Genomic DNA, 22,574 nt, shown 5'->3' with positions numbered 1-22,574 from the left:
GAATCCTCCTGCCAATGCAGGGGACACGGGTTCGAGCCCTGGTCCGGGAAGATCGCACATGCCGCGGAGCAAATAAGCCCGTGTGCCACAACTACTGAGCCTGCGGTCTAGAGCCCACGAGCCACAACTACTGAGCCCATGTGCCACAACTACTGAAGCCCTCACGCCTAGAACCTGTGCTCCCCAACAAGAGATGCCACCGCAACGAGAAGCCCGCGCACCACAAGGAAGAGGAGCCCCCACTCGCCACAAATAGAGAAAGCCCGCGCACAGCAACAAAGACCCAACGCAGCCAAAAATAAATAAATAAATAAAGGGAAAAAAAGGAAAAAAGACTGGGTGGTACTGGCATAAGGACAGACATACAAATCAACGGAGAATCCAGAATCAATTGAGAAGCCAGAAACAAACAGAGACTTTTACGGTCTATTGATTTTCAACAATGACACCAAGATCATTCAACAAGGGAAAGAATAGTCTTGTCAATAAATGGTGCTAGGATAACTGGATAGCCACATGCAAAAGAATGAAGTTGGACCTCTGCCTCACACCACATTCAAAAATTAACTAAAAATGGATCAAAAACCTAAATGTAAAAGCTAAAACTATAAAACTGTTAGAAAAAAACACAGGTGTAGATCTTTGTAATTTTGGCTTATATCTCTTGGATATGACTCCCAAAGCGCAAGAAGAAATAGATAAATAGGACTTTATCAAAATCTAAAACTTGGGTGCTTAAAAAAACATACTCAAGAAAATGAAAAGAATTAAATGGCAGTTCCTCAAAAACTAAACATAGATTTACCACACGATCCAGCAATTCCACTTCTGGGTACATTTCCAAAGAACAGAAAGCAGGGACTCAAACAGATATCTGTACACCCACAGCCACAGCAGCAGTATTCACAATAGCCAAAAGGCAGAAGCAACCAAAGTGTCTATCAACGGATGAATGGATAAACAAAATATGGTATATAAATACAACAGAACATTATTCAGCCTTAAAAAAGAAGCAAATTCCGACACATGCTAAAACGTGGAAGAACCCTGAAGACACTGTGCTAAATGAAGTAAGTCACAAAAGAACAAATATTATATGACTCTAATTACATACAGTAGTCAAATTCATAGAAACAGAAAGTAGAATGATGGTTGCTAGGGGCTGAGGGGAGGGGGGAATGAGGAGTTACTGCTTAAGGGCACAGAGTGTTAGTTTGGGAAAAAGGAAAAAGTTCTGGACATGGATGGTGGTGATGGTTGCACAACACTGTGAATATACACTTAAAAATGGTTAACATGGTAAATTTTATGTTATATATATATTTTGCCAAATTTTTTAAATTTAAAAAAAGAAAATGAAAAGATAACCCACAAAATGGGAGAACATTTTTGCATATCATTTATCTGATAAGGTTCTAGTACGTAGAATATATAAAGAACTCTTACAATTCAACAATAAAAATAATCTAATTTTTTTTAATGAACAAAGGATTTAAATAGACATTTCTCCAAATAAGATATACAAATAGGCAACAGACACATGAAGAGATGCTTAACATCATTAGTCATTAGGGAAGTGCAAATCAAAACCACAATGAGATACCACTTCACCAGCTAGGATGGCAATAATTTAAAAGACGGACAATAACAAGTGTTGGTGAGGATGTGGAGAAATTAGAACCCTCATACATTACTAGCGAAAATATAAGATGGTGCAGCCTCTCAGGAAAATAGTTTGGCAGTTCCTCCATAAAGTTAAACATAAATGTATCAAAACAGTCAGCAATTCCACTCCTGGGTATATATCCAAGAGAAATGAAAACATACATCCTCACAAAAACTTTTACATGAATGTTCAAAGAAACATTATTCATAATAGCCAAAAAGTGGAAATAACCCAAATGTCTATCAAATGATGAATGGATAAACAAAATGTGGTATCTCTATAGAATACATTCCACAGAATGTAGTATTATTCAGCCATAAAAAGGAATGAAGTGCTAATACATGATGTATTATGGACGAACCTTGAAAACATTATGCTTAGTGAAAGAAGCCAGGCACAAAAAGCCACATGTTATATGACTCTATTCACATGAAATATCCAGAATAGGCAATTCCAAAGACAGAATGAGACAGAAAGCAGTTTAGTGGCTGCCAAAAGCTTGAGGTGGGGGGGGATGCAGGGTGATTGCTAATGGGCACAGGGTTTCTTTTGGTAAGATGAAAATGTTCTGGAATTAAACAGTAGTGATGGTTACATAACCTTACGAATATACACTGAACTGCAAGCTTTTTTTTTTTTTTGGTCACGTAATGCAGCATATGGGATCTTAGTTCCCCAACCAGGGATCAAACCCGTGTCCCCTGCATTGGAAGCGCGGAGTCTTAACCGCCAGACTGCCAGGGAAGTCCCTGAACTGCATGCTTTAAAAAGGTGAGTTTTATGGTACTGTAAATTATATCTCAAAGAAAAAGAAAAAAAGAATACACTATTACACATTCCAATACCATCAAAGTAATAATGTTTTCACATTTATCTATCACTCTACATTCCAGATGAGAAAATGAAAGGGGAAAAGGTAAATATCTTCTTAATATTACTATGAAAACAGTTACGACTCAGAGACCTCCAAAAGGTCCCCAAACATAGTTTGAATACCGCTGACCTAAACTAACCCTCAGCACAAGACTGGAGCTATTTATAGTTAAAGACCAATCAATTTTAATGTTAATTAAATTATTTAAACTACAGTGTACAGCTGAGACTGACAAAATGCAATCAGATTTCATTATCATCTTAATTCATACTTTATGTTCTTAACAAAACATTTTTTGACAACCTATGCGACTATACTGAATTTAACATCCTCTGCATACTAAATTTTGACAACCTAAGCTTAAGGTGCAACATAGTATAGTGGTTAAGAGCTCTAACTCTAGACTCAGACACCCTGAGTTCAAATCCTGGCTCAGCAGCAAACTAGCTCTGAGATCTTATCCAAGGTATTTAGTCTTTCTGCAGCTACTTTCCTCACCTATAAATACTAATAATATAAAAGGAGTTGTTGCGAGGGCCGATGAATACCTCTAAGATCTTTAGCAATAAATTAATACATAGTAACTATGCAGTAAGTTACCTATTATCATTGTAAATCAAATACCCATTTAAAACAACCAGATTATTGTGTGTCTTACAAAATACCTAATTTTTGAAAATATAGATTGCTTTGTATAAAGATCAGTAGGACTTTGCTCATCTTTACTGATGAACACCGAGCTTGTATGAATCCTGCCTCTGCTTTCCAGCCCACATTCCCCAATGCCCTGTTATTGCTTTCCAGTGGTAAACTAGAAAGCAGTCAACTAACCCAAGCCAAGGAGTGAAAACACTTCCTGTGTAACCATAACAAGGTGATTTCTCCCAGAGTTATTTTTACCTCAAAAGACTCCTCTAAGAAATTAAACATTCTTAGACAATAAGACTTGGATCACAGGATCCTCAAAGAACCAGTCTGGAATACAGCAACCAGAGAGAGGAGAAGAGAGCAGCATACAAAAGATGGCTTGACTATCCAATGAAAACAAGGGTAAATCTATTGATGGAGAAGCCAAGGAGAAAGAAATACTAAAAGAGGAATCAAAAAACATAATTTTAATTACAGCTCAACCACTATCCCACTTGGTGATCTCACTTTACACGATAAAAATCCAAAGGTCTTCATTTAACATACACAATAATCTTCACAATCTTCCAGGTACTTCAAACCATTTCTCTCACCACTCTATCCATAACTCCTCAATTCATACCACACTGAATTTCTCACTCTCCCCTAAACACCAAGCCCTATTACAACTTACCACCTTCACACACATTATTCCTTTACTTTGGAATGGCCTCCAGTGTATCCCCTTCTCCACCTAGAAAACTCCTACTCATCCCTCAAGAGCCGGCTTCTTCCCTCCGAACTCCCATAATCTAGTGTGTTGCAATTTACCTGTACATATTACATGACTGAGTTCCCTGAAGCAAGAGGTTGTCTTCAATAATTTTATATCTCTAAAACCTAGCAATGTCTAGCATAAAGTACAAATGCAGATGTTTGAAGAAATAAATGATTAAATGATGAATGAACAAGCAACCTTAGGCAGTTTCTCCTATAAAATTGGGAGAACACTTGATACATCTGAGAAGCAACATGACATATATAATAGGAAGAACGCACAGAGCTGCTTTCAATCTTTCTAACTCTATGCTCTTATGCAAATTAACCTGAGTCAGAGATTCCTCATTTATAAAACAGTTTTCATAGGGTTGTTACACTGAACAAGTGAAAAAAATACATAAACATGTCTAGCACAATGCCTGAAACAAAACAGGTAAATCTTAGTGTAAAAAAATTCTAATTTACTTAGTTCAGTGTAATTAATCTTAATTCCTCTAAGAAGAAAAAAGTCTATATCCTGCTTTACTCCCCTTGCCTATTTGTCTTTCTAGAACTGTTCTTTTTTAGAACATATTTCTATCTGCAGTAACAATCAACTGAATTCAAGCACTTGTAGTTTATGTTAGGAAGTAACACATCTCACTGAATTTGTTATATCAAAATGGTCTTTTTTTAAGGATAAACAAAATTTACTGGCATCAGCATTTACAGGTAAGTCTTATTTATAGTTTCTCTGAAACCAGAAACTTTCTGCAGAAATAAAATTCATACACCTTTGTCTACACAAAGATCCTGATTTGACATTATATGAAGAACACAACATAATTAATCCTGCTTATTGTGCATGTCAAGGTTAACTTTGAGGTCAAAAAGAGTCATCCAATTACTCTTACTAAAATGACTCTACTCTGAGAACTAATAAAAATTCTCTTTAAACAGCTTTTTATTAATCAGGCATTTACAATTACAAATAAAAATTTTTATTTTAAAAGGTCTGAAATTATAATGTAGACACTATACTGTTCCAGCTACATTAACTAAAACTAAATGTAATTCTAGATGTGATTTAGGATTTACAATATTGAACTAAACTTATGTGCATCATAACATCTTGTTAGTTTATCTGTATTACTAACAACTTGACCTAGGACAATGAAAAGACTTTAATTTCCTTTTTGTATTTAGATATTTGCTAGACTTAAAACACTAAATGTCAATAACTTTCACTTCCGCTTCTGTATTATTTCAAGGAAGCTTTATTTTTTCATTTTCCACACAAGTCAAATGAAAAATTACAACCAGCAGGAAAATTTATCTAAAATAGCTCTTTTTAAAAAAGTAACTATTTTGTTTGTATTAAATATCATCTTTTTAAAGCATAAAACAACTTAAAATTCTTATCTTCCCCAAAGTATACGGTTTTTAAGAAGCACTCTTTAAAATTTGTTTATAAAAGGATCGTAATACACTAGACACTAGTGAATTCATTAATTATCTTAAGCACAGTTTTCTAAAAGAATATTTCAAAACTTTATAAGTTGTGACTAATCAGTACTAGGATGCAATATAGTGCAGCAATTTCTAAGGAGACATACAGCGTTCTGAGCCTAAAACAAATTTCAGCGTACATTTTACTCATATACAGAACACGCTGATAGTAACAACAACAAAAAAAACTTTTAAAAAAAACCATCCTACAATTCACCACCTTGATACGGCATTCTCTCTAAATTATCATAACCAGTTGCAATTATCCAATTTTATTAGCTAATAGTTCTCATTATTTTAAAAACAGAAAAAGGATATGTTCCGTTTCACCAAGTGTTACACATTTCGCTACTACAAGACTGGATGGGGGGGCGATCTTTGGAAACAAAAGGTAACCTGATCCGCTCCAGCTAATTATTAAATGCATGCCAACAATACACAATTCGAATTGCACTTCTGGACACTAAGGAGATCACAAAAGGGAGTAAAACGTCAAATGTGTAAGGAACTACTTTTGTGTGAAAAATGTATCGAAACGAAGAAACATGGTATACCGAAACTAAGACCTCGCGCAAGGTACAAAATTCATCTGATTAAAAATCTGATAATCTTCTAAAAAGAAAGTATTTAATCAACGTTGTTAAAATAACACTAATTCACCACATTCAGGTACGACTTGAAATCCCGATGATGTCTTTCTTTCAGGTCTAAATATCTCATTCTTTTGCAATCCGTATACCAGAAGGACCTGAAACCTCTCGCGGAGGCGTACAACACACTCGGCGAGTGCTGTCTGTTTACAAATACGAATCTCAGTTTCCCACGTCAAAAGCGTTCATTACCACCATTCAACCGGGGGGCGGGGGAGAGAGAAGGCGGGCGAGCAAGAAGCGATATCCTCACAGACATCTCTACGTTCTCTCCTCCCGACAAGGGCGAGCCCGGAAAAAAATGTTTATTATGTATTATATGCGTGTTTGTGTATTTACATGTTATATACGTACGTCTATATCTAAGCAGGGGTGAAAGAAAAGGCACACATGACAAGGAATCATACTGGACCCCAGAAAATGTTCACTCCTATCCCGTTAACTCAAAATCCGCTGCCCGGGTCTACAGGTTTCAGCTCAGGGGCCGAGCGCCCCAGCCTCGCTGTGGAGTTCGGCCCCAAAGCTCCCCGATGCCCTCCTCAGGAAGCCCAGGCCGCCGCCCCTACCTCCCTTATCTCTGCCTTCCCCTGGGACACCCGAAGCGCATTCCGGCAAAGAAAGAAGTGTCAGGCCCCAAGAGGACGGCTGACACGGGCTCGGGCCGGGCCCGCGACACCTGCGAGCCGCAGCACCTGAGGGCGAAGAGGGGGCCGCCCGGCCTGCCCCGAGCACACCCCCTTGGGCGCCGGGTGCTGCGCCGCGGCCGGAACCTCCGTACCTGCGAGGCCCGCGAGCTACAGGCGCGCGCGGCGCCTCCTCATCTCAGTGGCTCCCGCTCCGCCTCCGCCTCCCGCTGCCGCCGTCACTGCCGCCGCCGCTGGAGGCCAGGACACGACGAGCTCAGGGCACCACCGCCATGTCCGCCGCGCCGCGAACTGCATTGTGGGGGGGAAGGGATGGGGAGGGGGAGGAGAGAGGGGGAGAGAAAGAGGAGGACCCGCTGAGGGGAGGGGGCCGAGAGAGAAGGGGAGCCGGGGGAGAGGGGGAGGGGAGAGAGGGACGGAGCCCCGAATGGAGTCCTGACCCGGGCAGGGGTAGGGAATAGATGCGCAGGAAACCCCGGAGAAGAGGCGCAGAGGGAAGAGTTTGGGGGTGCCCCCTCCCTCCGTTTTGGGGTCCCCTGGGCACTGGTTAAACCGGGGTGGGGGGTAGTAAACACCAATGGGGGTGGGGCTACGTTCGGGGCCTTGTGGTAGAGACGGCGAACAATGGGGAGGAGGGAAACAACGCCGAGGTGAGAGGGCAGCGCACTCACACTCACGCTGAGGGAAGGGGCGAGCGCGCGAGGACACTCTTTAGCCCGCGGAGAGGGGGCGGGGCCCTCTAGCGCTGGGGGAAGGTTGAAGTCACAACGGGCTCGCAGGGAGGGGCGGGGCCACCGAACGAGGGTCGCGAAGTCCATCTCCCCCGCTGGGCCCTCCTGGGGAGCGGCGCGAGGACGCTGGCGTGCTTGAGGAGGCCGGGGTCGCGGGCACTGCCGCGCCGCTCAGGTTGGCTTCCTGGGCTGTGGACCTCCCTACGGAGGCCCCCAAGCGGGAAGAGGGCCCGAAAGCCGTCCCCCAGGGGAAGGAAGCCCCGGCCTTGGACGTGCACCTCTGAGCCTGGCTTACAGAACTGACCCGGCCCGCGCCTCCGCGGACCCTTGGCGGCTAGAGCGGGCTTCTGAACACCAGCGAGTAGGTAGACAGGGGAATCCTCCCGGGCCGCCCCACCATTCCCCGCCTATTCACTTTGCCACCAGCCCACCGAAGCTGGAATCCTTTTCTTTTAAAGTGCAGCCAATTCTGGAGTTAAGGAGCTCGAGAGAAATCACAAGAGTATCCCACCCTCCACCCCGGTAAAAGATTTAAGAAATCATTTATTTAGTTTCACGTGGGTTTGGAATCAACTACCATCCATGAGCCTTCTCCCCCTCTTGCTTTTAATGTAGGTTCCTCCACATAGTAATTAAAAGTCCCGATCGGAAAGGATAGTTTGGTTAATTTTTTTTAAGATCCCAGCCTTGGAGATTATTCAACCACCCTCTAACCTCAAAGCTGGACAAGTCACACAACTACAGTCCTTGCATTTGACACATGCTGAGGCAGGAAAAGGATATGATAGGTTGGACGTGGGGGAAAATGCAAAATCTTAAGTCTTTACAAGATGCTGCCTTATAAAATTTCTCATGATGTGACTCAGAGGCTGGGGCCTGTAAAAGTTTACAGAAGGCCTCTCTGCAGAATCCGTCTTCTTTGCACCCCAGAACTGGATATTTCTTATTTGTGTATTTATGCCTACATGAATCTGAAGCTTGGTGAGAAGGGACCACTAAGTGCTAGTCACTGAGCTAGGGAGTTCACATATTTTACCATTTAATTCTTATAACAGGGAATTCCCTGCCGATCCAGTGGTTAGAGCTCCGCTTCCACTGCAAGGGGCTCGGGTTCCATCCCTGGTCAGGGAACTGGGATCCCAAAAGCGGTGTGGCCAAAAAAAAAATTAAAACAATCCCATGAGGTCCGTGCTACTGCTCTCATTTATAAATGAGAAAATTAGAGCTCTGAGAATTAAGTATCAATACATTTTACTCCACCTGTCTCATGCCAGGGCGCTCCAGTGTAGTGCGTACAGTAGTGGATTTCAAGTCAAAAGAGCTCTACCTGGCTTCAGCACTTATCAGTTGTTTGACTTTGGCCAAATACACCCTCTGAGTTTCTTTATCTGTAAGTTTTCAACGGCAGAATACCTACTTGACAGAGAGGATGTAAGGAAAGTAGCAGGTCCCAAATTTAAAGCCTGTAGAGACATTAAGATGATACTAACATCTTAGTTGCAGAGGAGAGCATGTTAAATTCCACTTGAGTGAGGGTTTAATGGAAGAGGTAGAAGCTGAACCTTGGAGGTTTGCCTACTATGTGCCGGACACAAGTCAGTGATTTGGAGAACATCATTTTGTCTAGAGTGTACAGAAGATAATGAGTCTGAAAACAAAGGCTGGGGCCAGACTGAGAATCCCAGTGCCTCTCTGCTCTTATCCCTTCCAGCTAATGCTCTTCTACCACCTTTCCTATTCCTCAAGATCCAGCTCAACTCCTACCTCCTTTATTAAATCATCTTGATCACCACCCCTGCACACATCGCTGAATGTGATTCCTCCATTCTCTGAATCCCTACACATTACTTTTATGAGTCTGACTCCAATAAATTATCAACCTGAGTGCAAATACTTAGCATGTGTATTCCTTATAATGCCTACGTACTCATTGAATGGAATTTTGGCAACTATACTCTTGCTTATCATCACAATAGAACACACGTATAGAGCAAGTATTTCTACGCAAAAAACGAGGGAACTTAGGGTATAAGAGACTTAATTAGTGGCCAGGGTCATACAGTAAGTCACAGGCAGGCCTAGAATACCAGTTCTGTGTTCTTTCCATTGAATCACCAACATCTTAATGAGAAATTAAATGGTAAATATCTGACGGCTCTGTATAAATACACTAAGGACTTGTATCTGATACTGCGCTGTATATATATACTAAGGACTTATATCTGATACTTGCAAGGAAGACCTCATGATTGTGGTTAAGTCTCCAAATTTAGCCTTCCAGTTCAGAAGTTCGGGGAGCTCAATTTCACCCAAACTCAGGTGAAAATTACTTACAGCAAAAATCTTATTTCATCATATGTAATGAGGAATATAATTGCCCAATGGATCAGTATTCATATTCTATTCTCTTCCTCGGTGATAGGAAAACGCAATCCAAAAATCATCATATTGGATGAAAAGGTGATTTGGTGAGTAAATTAAATCAGAACAAGAAAGGTACCTTAGAGATAAGTCTGCTGAAACCAAGATCTACTGGTAAATCATAAAGGGAACAAATCATAAAGCGCCATGTATGTTATTCAAAAAAACAGGTTTTATCCTGTAGTTAATGGGGAGTTACTGAACATTCATAAGTAAGGGAGAGATATGATCAGATCTGCTAAAGTTTTTTTTCTGAGGCTCCTTTTTTTTCTATATACCTGACTTCTTCAAGGAGAGAGACTTCAGTGGTTGGTAACCTTTTACAGACCCTGACTGATGATAAGCTCCAGTCAAAAAGAGTCTCATAATGTGGTCCTAACCATGTCTTCTTCACCTGTGTATTCCCAGCACCCAGAACAATTCTGATGCTCAGAAAGTACCTGGAAATTGCTTGTTGACACTCTAAGTTGTCTGTAAAGCAGATGATAAGTTCAAAGTTTAAAATTATTGTGATTCTTAAAAATAGCATGCATGCGGGCTTCCCTGGTGGCACAGTGGTTGAGAGTCCGCCTGCCGATTCAGGGGACGCGGGTTTGTGCCCCGGTCCGGGAAGATCCCCCATGCCGCGGAGCGGCTGGGCGCGTGAGCCATGGCCGCTGAGCCTGCGCGTCCGGAGCCTGTGCCCCGCAATGGGAGAGGCCACAACAGCGAGAGGCCCGCGTACCGCAAAAAAAAAAAAAAAAAAAAAAAAAAAAGAAAATAGCAGGCAATACCAGAGCCTCTAAGGCTCACCTCAAAGATAGTGTAAAGGATCGATTTCTTTTTGTCTTTTTGCATTCTTAAAATTAAATAAGCTAAAATATGTTTAAATGCCTATTTCGTAGTAAACATTCAACAAAAATTAATTCCCTTTCTCCTTAAAATCAAGTTTCTTCTCAGCTGCCCCAGTGTGGATTTAATGTGCCCACAGACTCACACTAGCACATGTGAGTACTTGCTACCCATTGATTCCATTTTATTTGTTCTGAGGATTCATTGTGTGGAATTTTTAACTACAGCCATACCCTTTAGTGTACTTCCTTGAAGTGTTAAAAACGGTCTGTTGGGGCTTCCCTGGTGGCGCAGTGGTTGAGAGTCCTGCTGCCAATGCAGGGGAAACGGGTTCGTGCCCCAGTCCGGGAAGATCCCACATGCCGCGGAGCGGCTGGGCGCGTGAGCCATGGCCGCTGAGCCTGCGCATCCGGAGCCTGTGCTCCGCAATGGGAGAGGCCACAATAGTGAGAGGCCCGCGTACCGCCAAAAAAAAAAAAGGTCTGGTTTTTTTTTTTCAAGGAGGCTTTTTCTTTAATGTGCATAAGATCTGAGAGTTAGAAAAGACATTAGAGTTCATATAGTTGGATATATCAAGAACATAGATACAGGCCAGGAAATGATGCTATAATTGTAGCCTAGGACCACATTATAAGAGCCACGTATGCCATTTTTAAAAATGGCCTTTTTCCTGAAGTTAACGTCACAGAACATTTGCAAGCAAGATGATCAGACCTGCTTTCTACAGCAAAATTTACATGCTATGCAGCCCAGGTCCCAGGCACAGAAACTTGTTTTGTTATTTTTATTTTTATTTTTTAACCATACAAGCTAGTTGTATTTTATCAACAGGATGCCACGAAGGACCACAGTAAAACCAGACTGAAAAGGCTAGATCCAAGATGGTGGGCAAAGTAGGCTAAAGGTCACTGCTTTCCTTGCCTTGATTTATCTCTGTGTTTCCATACCAACCCCTGAGAGCTGAAATACACTTGCCCTGATTTATCTCTGTGTTTGTTTCAAAATACCTCCTGGTATTGGCAGAGATGCTTTGCAGCTGTATTTTAAGAGATACGTGCTTTGAGAGATATACAATGGTCAACTGCTCCTAACCAGCTTTGACTTGATCACAGGAATGTTCCTGCTCAGATGAAACATGGAGGTATCTGAAAGTTACCTTCACTTCATTACGATGCTAAGATCTCCACCCAAAGTGGGGATTTGTACTCTTCTAGGGACAGTTGGTGCATGAAAAGGAACATGAAAGACTGTGCATGCCCCAGCTGCCCATGAAAATCTCTGCTCCTTTCCTAGAGCTCTGTTGACCTGTTTGCTTAAAATTCCCTTACTCCTCTCCCTTTGGAGAGAGGTGCTTTTAGAGCATGAGCTCCCCTTCTCCATTCTCTGGCCATTGAATAAAAAAGCCTGTCTTGCTTGTACCAAACTCAGTTTCATTATTGGCAGTGTGAAGCTGAGTGAGAAAGAGCTCCCTGATAGAGCCAGGGGATCTTCAGTTCAGCTAGGGCCCCAAGAGGGGGGCCTCGAATCTAATTCGGTAACACAATTTCTGTTTGAATATTTGTACTTAATAGAGAGCTCATTTCTCCCCACATTTATCTATGCTAGATGTTAGAAGTTTTTCCTTTACTGAGCTGAAATCTTTCTACTATAATGTCTTTTTTTTTGGTAATTCTTACCTCAAGAGTAACACCATGTCTCTTTTTCTTCATATATAAAAACAAGGATGTGAACTAGATGAACTAGGGCAGGAAAAGTGTCTAAAGGTCTTTAATTCTGACATGAACTCCCTTTAAGTCAGCTATTTTACTTTCTCTAAATCAAATCTTCTCCCCCCTTTTTCTCCAAAACAAAAATAAGATCCAACTCCATTCTAACAATTTCCTTATGACCAATTCTAGTGTGTTAGGACAATCTGTACTCTGATTCATCGTTGTATCCTATAAAATGTCATGCATTCTGTCCAGAAGTAAATCTTCACATATATGGTCAAATGATTTTTGATAATGGTGCTGATACCATTCAATGGGAAAAAGTCTTTTTGACTGGGAAAATGGTGCATGGATAGTCACATTGCAAAAGAATGAAGTTGGACCCTTACCTAACACCATATGAAAAAATTAACTCAAAATGGATCTGAGACCTAAGTGTAAGACCTAAAATAATAAAACTGTTAGATAAAAATATAGGGCAAAACCTTCACAACATTGGATTTGGCAGTGACTTCTTGGATATGACACCAAAAGCACAGGCAACAAACAAAATATGGACAAATTGGACTTCAAGAAAATTAAATTTTTGTGCACAAAAGACAGTATCAACAGAGTAAAAAGGCAACCCACAGAATGGGAGAAAATGTTCACAAATCATATATCTGATAAGGAATTAATATCTACAATATAGAGAGAACTAAAACTCAACAACAAAAAAACAAACAACCTGATTCAAAAACAGGAAAAGGACCTGAATACACATTTCTCTGAAGAAGATTTACAAATGACCGGTATGCACATGAAAAGATGTTCAACATTGCCAATCATTAGGGAAATGCAAATCAAACCTATAATGAGATACCATTGTATCTCACACCCATTAGGATGGCTACTATCATAAAACAAAAAACAAAAAAACTAGAAACTAACAAGTGTTGGTGAGTATGTAGAGAAATTAGAATGCTGTACACTGATGGTTGGAATGTAAAAAGATATAGCTACTGTGGAAAACAGTATAGTGTTTCCTCAAAAACTTAAAAATAGAATTACCATATAGGAACTTCCCTGGTAGTGCAGTGGTTAAGACTCCGCCTGCCGATGCAGGAGACATGGGTTCAAGTCCTGGTCTGGGAAGATCCCACATGCCATGGAGCAACTAAGCCCATGTGCCACAACTACTGAGGCTGTGCTCTAGAGCCCGCGAGCCACAACTACTGAGCCCGTATGCCACAGCTACTGAAGCCTGCGTGCCTAGAGCCCATGCTCCACAACAAGAGAAGCCACTGCAATGAGAAGCCCGCACTTTGCAACAAAGAGTAGCTCCCACTTGCCACAACTAGAGAAAGCCCACATGCAGCAACGAGGAACCAATGCAGCCAAAAATAATTAATTAAAAAAAAAATAAAAAGACTCCACACTCGCGATGCAGGGGGCCCAGGTTCAATCCCTGGTCAGGGAACTAGATCCCACATGCATGCTGCAACTATGGAGTTGGCAAGCTGCAACTAGGGATCCCACCTTCCACAACTAAGACCAGCACAACCAAAAACAAAAATTCTAGAAACACTGACTCCTTCTTTTAAAACAAACAAACAAAAAAGAATTACCATATAATTCAGCAATTACACTTCTGGGCATATACTCCAAAGACTTGAAAACTGGGTACCAAAGAGGTATTTTACACCCATATTCATAGCAGCATTATTCACAATAGCTAAAAAGTGAAAGCAATCCAAGTATTCATTGACAGATGAATGGATAAGCAAATGTGGTATATACATGTAATGGAATATTATTCAGCCTTAAAAAGAAAGGAAATGCATACCTAGGAATAAACCTACCTAAAGAGGAAATGACATATACTCAGAAAACTATAAAACGCTGATGAAAGAAATCAAAGATGACATAAACAGATGGAGAAATATACCATGTTCTTGGATTGGAAGAATCAATATTGAGACAATGACTATACTATGCAAAGCAATCTACAGATTTAATGCAATCCCTATCAAATTACCAATGGCATTCTTCACAGAATTAGAACAAAAACTTTTACAATTTGTATGGAAACACCAACAACCCCAAATAGCCAAAGCAATCTTGAGAAAGAAAAACGGAGCTGGAGGAATCAACCTCCCTGACTTCAAACTATACTACAAAGCTACAGTAATCAAAACAGTATGGTACTGGAATAAAACCAGAAATATAGATTAATGGTACAGGATAGAAAGCCCAGAGATAAACCTGCACACATATGATCACCTAATTTATGACAAAGGAGGCAAGAACATACAATGGAGAAAAGACTGCCTCTTCAATAAGTGGTGCTGGGAATACTGGATAGCCACATGTAAAAGAATGAAATTAGAACATTTCCTAAAACCATACACAAAAATAAACTCAAAATGGATTAAAGACCTAAATGTAAGACCAGACACTATAAAACTCTTAGAGGAAAAAGTAGGAAAAACACTCTTTGACATAAACCACAGCAAGATCTTTTTTGACCAACCTCCTAGAGTAATGAAAATAAAAACAAAAATAAACAAATGGGACCTAATTAAACTTAAAAGCTTTTGCACAGCAAAGAAAACGATAAACAAGATGAAAAGACAACCCTCAGAATGAGAGAAAATATTTGCAAACGAAGCAACAGACAAAGGATTAATCTCCAAAATATACAAACAGCTCACGCAGCTCAATATCAAAAAAACAACCCAATCCAAAAATGGGCAGAAGACCTAAATAGACATTTCACCAAAGAAGACATACCGAGAAGCCAGTAGGAGACTGTGATGTCGTGCCGTTGTCTGAAGATTCTTCAATCACTATGTCAAGTGACACAGATGTTTCTCTTTCTTCATACGATGAAGATCAGGGATCTAAACTTATCCAAAAAGCTAGAGAGGCACCATTTGTCCCCATTGGAATGGCAGGTTTTGCAGCAATCTTTGCATATGGATTATATAAATTGAAGAGCAGGGGCAATACTAAAATGTCTGTTCACCTGATCCACATGCACGTGGCAGCCCAAGGCTTTGTTGTGGGAGCAATGACTCTTGGTATGGGCTATTCCATGTATCAAGAATTCTGGGCAGAACCTAAACCTTAGAAGAGGAGATGCTGTCTTGGTCTTGGTGGTGCTTGCTTTAGTTAGACATCTCATATTGAGGTTATATGTTTATGTTGAAAATAAATTCTGTGGGTCGGACAATAACATGATAATTTGAATATTGGCTTCCTTTCTTGCAGGCTTGATTTGCCTAGTGACTAGTTCACTAGCTAGGTCTTTCAGGGGAGTCAGATTAGCACAAAAACATGTCACTTTTAAATGCACTTGATAGTGGTACACTGTCCACCTTCTTAAACTCTTCTGATAAAATTAGTTGTAAAGAGGACAACATGTCAAACCTGAAAATGCTCCCAGTTGCTGCAGAATATCATATGCTTTTGATGTAATGTAGGAATCCTATTTACCCCAGTTAATTTAACTCTTTCTGACTGCCTTGTGGACTGAGTACTGTTTTTAAGGTCTGGTTGGCTCTTGAAGAACCCTTTCAGAACAGTGCACGGAATACAACATTATAAACCTCCCAGCAACTATGTGTGTGTTTTTAAACCAAACCTAAAGAGCTGGTAACAGTTGCTTTGAAGTAGTGTGTTTCAGAATCATAGTTGTAAACATGAGAATAACTTAACTGTAGATCCCCGTTTAGCTGTTTTGTAATTGCAGAATTATAGTTTGCTGCTGTTATCTTAGAATAATTTTTAAATGGCATTTTGAAATAGAAGTGTGTATTTTAAGTGCTAATGCAAAGGTAAATGAAAAATACTTTTTAAATGTGTGCAGTCTGTTTATTTTCTCTGAAAGAATCATAAATGTTAAACTAAATAAATTGCCTGTAATGGAAGTGATTTATGAGCAAGCTGGATTGGTCAGACATTATACAAACTTTGGTATACTACAGAATGCTTTGTTGTACTTGTGAGATTCTCTTGTCTAACCTGAATTTACATTCCATGGTGATAACATGGTAAATGTATTGTTATTAAAGTAAGTGAACACACACACACAAAAAAAGAAGACATACCCATGGCCAACAGGCACATGAAAAGATGCTCGGCATCACTAATCATTAGAGAAATGCAAATCACAACTACAATGAGGTATCACCTCACACCAGTCAGAATGGCCGTCATCAAAAAATCTAGAAACAATAAATGCTGGAGAAGGTGTGGAGAAAAGGGAACCCTCTTACACTGTTGGTGGGAATGTAAATTGATACACCGACTGTGGAGAACAGTATGGAGGTTCCTTAAAAAACTAAAAATAGAACTACCATATGACCCAGCCATCCCAGTACTGGGCATATACCCTGAGAAAACCATAATTCAAAGAGTCACGTACCCCAATGTTCACTGCAGCTCTATTTACAATAGCCAGGACATGGAAACAACCTAAATGTCCATCGACAGATGAATGGATAATTACTCAGCCATAAAAAGGAATGAAATTGGGCCATTTGTAGAGATTTGAATGGACCTAGAGCCTGTCATACAGAGTGAAATAAGCCAGAAAGAGAAAAACAAATATCATATATTAAGGCGTATATGTGGAATCTAGAAAAATGGTACAGATGAACCTATTTGCAGGGCAAGAATAGAGGCATAGACGTAGAGAACGTACAAGTGGACATGGGGGGGAAGGGAAGGGCGGGACAAATTGGGAGATTAGGATTGTCATATATACACTACCATGCATAAAATATATAGCTAGCGGGAACGTCCTATAAAGCACAGGAAGTTCAGCTCGGTGCTCTATGATGACCTAGATGGGTGGGATGGTGGGAGGGGGGACAGGAGGTCCAAGAGGGAGGGGATATATGTATACATATAGCTGATTCACTTCATTGTAGAGCAGAAACTAACACAATATTGTCCTCCAATATTGTACTTTTAAATTATACTCCAATTTAAAAAAAAAAAGGGAAATTCTACATATGCTACAACATGGATGAACCTTAATGACACTGTGCTAAGTGAAATAAGCCAGTCACAAAAAGACAAATACTGTGTGATTCTACTTACATAACGTACTTAGAATAGACAAAATCATAGAAAGTAGAATGGTGGTTGCCAGGGACTGGGGAGAGGGGAGAATGAGGAATTACTGTTTAATAAGTATAGCGTTTCAATTTTGCAAGATGAAAAAAGTTCTGGAGATGAATGGTGGTGATGGTTGCACAACAATATGAATGTATTTAATGCTACTGAACTGTACACTTAAAATGGTAAAGTTAGGGCTTCCCTGGTGGCGCAGTGGTTGAGAGTCTGCCTGCCGATGCAGGGGATGTGGGTTCATGCCCCGGTCCGGGAGGATCCCACATGCCGCGGAGCGGCTGGGCCCGTGAGCCATGGCCGCTGAGCCTGCGCGTCCGGAGCCTGTGCTCCACAACGGGAGAGGCCACAACAGTGAGAGGTCCGCGTACCTCAAAAAAAAAAAAAAAAAGGTAAAGGTAGTACATTTTATGTTTTGTGTATTTTACCAGAACATTAAAAAATTGTTAAAAAAAAAATGACATGCACTCTGATGAGTTCTGGAGCTGCAAAGCTCTTTTCCCTCAAGGGGCTCTCAGAAATGTAAACAGGTACTGATAGAACATGATAATTGCCATAAGTTTATGTATGAGAACGCAAATAAGGGATAACTAATTTTGTCTGGGAGAGAATAATCTTTTGTTAGGAAAGAATGATCAACAAAAGTTTGGATAATAAATATTCTTGAAATATCCTTGAAGGGTGAGTGAAACAGCCATCTAAAGGAGAGGAGGAGCATTCAAGATGTAGAGAAGGAAAAGGGCAGGACATGTTTCAGGAATCTGCAAGAAGCTGGAATACTGGAGGGCAGGGTGCAAGAGATGATACTGGAGAGATGGGCAGGGACAGATCATGAGGCCTGCAATACCATGCTAAGCCCCTAGCCTTAACCTGAAAGGTAGTCCTTAAAGGGTTTCAACCAGGAGAATGATGTAGTCGTATTTCAATGCTAAAAAAATTAATTAGCAGTGGGTAGATAAGAATAGAGGAGCCAAAACTGAAGGCAGGGAAAACAGTAAGGGGATATTGTAGAAAATCAGGTGAGGGATTATGAAAGCTTGAAATAAGCAGAAGCAGTAGGAATAGAAAAAAGGACAGACCAGAGAGATGTTACAGTGATAGGATAACGAGACTTTAACGACTTATTAACTGTGTTGTGAATGGCAGAGATAAAAGTTCTCATGTAGAAGAGGTTATTCTTATCCAGGGAGGTTTCACTAGTGCCAACTCTGAACAACCAGTAGTGACTGCTGGTATGCAGTTTAGTAAAGGAGCCTAAAACTCAATCTAGGCGCAATAAGAAGGAATGATGAATTAGTAATTTCTGCCATGGATGCTGAATGGGAGAACACTAGCACATGACAGATATTCAACATTCCTATTCTCAGAGGAAACATTAAGATATACTGTGTGTTTTAAGGAATGTATATGGTGTGTTTCCATTTTTTTAAATTCAAGAACAGAAAATTAATTTTTGTTGATGGAAGACAGAATAGTTGTAATCTCTGGGTGGGGATGTAGATACAGACTGGAAAGTGGTACAGGGGAGTGTTTTAGAGTATTAGAAATTTTCTAGAGCTTGATCTGGGTGGTGGTCACGCATGCATACATCTGTGAACAACCACTGAGTTGTGCACTTAAGTTTTGTGCTTCTTGCTATATGAATCTTATATATCAATTTAAAAAAGTGAAAAAAGTGAATATGTGTTTAAGGAATGGCAAGTAGTCTGATATAGCATAGGGTAAGGAAGAAAGAAAAAGGTTAGCAGATTACTGGGATATAAAAGTTGGAGAAGTGGAATGGCAATAGATTGTGAAGGGTTTCGGGAGCCATATTAAAGAGTTTTGACTTGTTCCTACAGCTGTTGGAGAGTATCTAAAGTTTTAGATAATCCCATATCTCTGTTTTGGCTGTGCAGAGTCTACTTTGGAGAGAAAAAGGTGAAGAACAGTTTCTCTGACCCAGCTAGGATCTCAGACCCAGTATCTTCTTAGCTAAAGGTTTATCAATTTTATATCCATCCTTGTAAATCACGAAAGGGAGGGAATTCAATAATTACCTGTGAAAGTACTTGGCAAGTGACTTTAATTCAAACTTTAAATAATAAACCTAACATAACCACATTGCAAAAATCTCAAACCTAAAGAAAAGTGGCATAAACTATGGATAATCCTACTACAGTACTATTAGTATTTTGGTATACTGGACTTCCTACCAGTCTTTCTCCTTTTTTTTAAAAAAAACAGTTCACTCTTCAGGATAAGGTAGCTGGCCTATGCTGATAGCAGAGTACCAGGGACTAGGTCAGATATGGAGAAGCATAACTAAAAGTAGTCTCTGAACATATTTTGGCAGGAGCAAGGCAGAATCTAAAAGAAAACCAAATCAGAAATATGCGTCTAAAATGAGACACAGACCTACTAGAGAACGGACTTGAGGATATGGGGAGGGGGAAGGGTAAGCTGTGACAAAGTGAGAGAGTGGCATGGACATATATACACTACCAAACTAGCTAGTGGGAAGCAGCTGCATAGCACAGGGAGATCAACTAGGTGCTTTGTGACCACCTAGAGGGGTGGGATAGGGAGGGTGGGAGGGAGGGAGACGCAAGAGGGAAGAGATATGGGAACATATGTATATGTATAACTGATTCACTTTGTTATAAAGCAGAAACTAACACACCATTGTAAAGCAATTATACTCCAATAAAGATGTATAAAAAAAACCCAATAAAATGAGGAGGCAAAGGGCAAGAGTGCAAAGGGTGGAAAGGTTCAGGTGCTAGCTGCTGTAGGAGGGCAGTGTGTATACAGAAGTCCCTTTTACTGGGTGCCTACTGCACATTGTGAGCTGAATGTAGTTGCTTACAGTGTTGGACTGGATAGTTGTAATCTTGATGATTTTGTCTCATTTTCATTTAACCTTAAATCATATGCATTTCTCATGTTGTTATATAGTTTTCATAACCACTTGCATTTTAAGTTTTATTTTTAATAAAAAAATTTTAAATTAATATTTTTAAATAAAAGTTTCATTTTATTCTTTTTAACAATTTTGCTTTATTTCCTTTAACATTTTTTTACAACTTCTAAATCTTTTGTAAAATTATTTTTGACTAAGTGACTTATGTTTGTAAATATTTAGTCCCCTGTTTTCTTAAACTTTTAAAACTAAATTTTTATTTTTTTTGATTATAATAGAATTACATGCCCTTTGCAGAAAATCTGGAAAATTTAGGAAAACATAAAGAAGAAAATAACAATAACAATAGACCATACCCCACTGTCTTAAGACAATCAATCTAAACAACTTTTTGGCATATTTCCTTTCAGTCTTTTTTTTTTTAAATGCATTTTAGCATAGTTGAGATCACACTTTGCACATAATATATTTTTACTTAATATTTTATCATAAGTATTTCTCCCCATCATTAAGAATTCTTTGTAAATACAGTTTTAGCAACTGCAAAATATTATATAAGAGAAGGTGCCAGAGTTTGTTTAACCGGTCCCATATTGTTAGGCATTTAAGTTACTCCTAATTTTTTTCTATTCTAAATAATGCTTTTTGCATAAATGTATAAAGCACTATAAGATTATTTCGTCAGAGAAAATTCTCAGATGTGGGATTTCTATATCAAGTAGTGTGAAATTTTTAAAGATTCCTGATGTATACTGCCAAATTGATTTAAGAGGTTTGTCCTAAATTCCACTTCCACTATTATATGGGAGAGAAAACCAACCAAATATTTTCAAGCTTTAAAAATGATAGGCTTCTCAGAATCTCTGAGCAAAGGCTATAGTATCTACAGATATATTTTCCTTCAAAAAAAAATACTGACTGGAAACATAGACATGCCAGATTTGGGGAGAGGGGAGACTTGCCACACTTCACTTACTTTGATGTCTCTGAGAGCCTGAGAAACACACCTTCTAAATAGCTAAGTACCCCCACCTTGCAAGACAACAATATTTTAGAGAGAGATTTCCTTAAGGTTAGACAACATCAATGGAAAATCTTGCTGTGTCGCCAAAGTTCCCCAGAGAATATGACCCAAGATCACGTACCGCTTTGGAGCGTAGGCTGTCAAAGGGATCCTTGGAGGGATCACCAGTTCATCTTATATGCAGCTCTGATTTTTCTTGTTTAGACAGCCCTTGGTCCAGTTCCAGAATCCTTGCCCTGCCTTAGATCTCTCCCAACACTCCTCCAGGGGCCCTCCAGACTTCTACAACCTTGAGAGAAACCTCAAGGTTCCCCTTTGTCTCTCTGACCCATGAAGGCTTACTTGCTGTAGATCTCCTCTGCACATTCTCATTCCCTTTTCTCCTCTTGTTCTCCCTAGTCTTTCTTCTTTTCCTCCTCTCTCCTCACTTTCACTCTCCTGAGTCTTTTAAGTTTCTCTCTAAGCTTCTCTTTTAATGCTATCTTCTCCTTCTCCCTCTCCCAGTTTTCTCAAACTTTCAACCCTTTCCTCCTCTTCAACAGGGACACAGCTGACCTTCACTAGGAGCCGCCTCTCTCTGTTTTGTCCTCAGACTTCTCTCCCCCAGACTTTTCTATTCTCTCCAAATTGCACACACACCCTCAATTTTGCAGGAGTTTCTCCCAGCATTTTTCACACATAAGACAGCTTTCGTAACCCTGTTACCAAGGAATACTATTAGAAGAGCACTGTTACCCCTCTAACCCAAACATGACTTCCTTCCTTACCATAAAGTCCAAGAAAAGATCATTTATATTATGCCCATGTTTTCCTCTCTATCCAAATTAGGATACACAAGAGCACAGGTTTATAAGCCTACTTATAGTTACAATGTTTGAAATCTGAGCTGTCCTCAAAAATCTGGGACATAATGTTGCTATAAATTCCACCTATCCAGAATCCAGCTCTCAAGCAGTTTCACACGCAAGAAGAACTCTGAACATCCTCAGAGTTGTCAGGAAGTTTGTGTTCTATATATTACACTCAGACTAAAAAAGAAGCGTTCTCTTCTTTTCGTCCACTCTGGAAAACAGAATTTTGACTACATATCGAGTTAGGTCTAGCCTTCC

The 22,574-nt window shown here is 40.0% G+C and overlaps 1 protein-coding gene and 1 pseudogene across 11 annotated transcripts in view; one reads left to right on the top strand and one right to left on the bottom strand.

The window, feature by feature from the left end:
- The window catches only part of TUT4 (terminal uridylyl transferase 4), a 142,878-nt gene extending 135,858 nt beyond the window's left edge, over positions 1-7,020 (bottom strand). For all 10 annotated transcript variants that reach the window (XM_029227459.1, XM_029227456.1, XM_029227452.1 and 7 more), the window contains exon 1: positions 6,864-7,020. The gene's annotated coding sequence lies outside the window, so the exon portion shown is untranslated. The remainder of the gene's footprint in view (positions 1-6,863) is intronic.
- An 8,223-nt stretch (positions 7,021-15,243) lies between these two features.
- On the top strand, positions 15,244-15,617 carry LOC114899975 (annotated as a pseudogene). The gene has a single exon (XR_003794670.1). The product of XR_003794670.1 is annotated as an HIG1 domain family member 1A, mitochondrial pseudogene (transcript).
- Positions 15,618-22,574: the final 6,957 nt, after the last annotated feature.

The sequence above is a fragment of the Monodon monoceros genome, unplaced genomic scaffold, assembly GCF_005190385.1.
Source record: "Monodon monoceros isolate NGI ecotype Baffin Bay Population unplaced genomic scaffold, NGI_Narwhal_1 Super_Scaffold_18, whole genome shotgun sequence".
Classification (NCBI taxonomy): Eukaryota; Metazoa; Chordata; class Mammalia; order Artiodactyla; family Monodontidae; genus Monodon; species Monodon monoceros.
The sequence above is the reverse complement of the archived record's forward strand: the minus strand, read 5'-3'. Positions and strand labels throughout refer to the sequence as shown.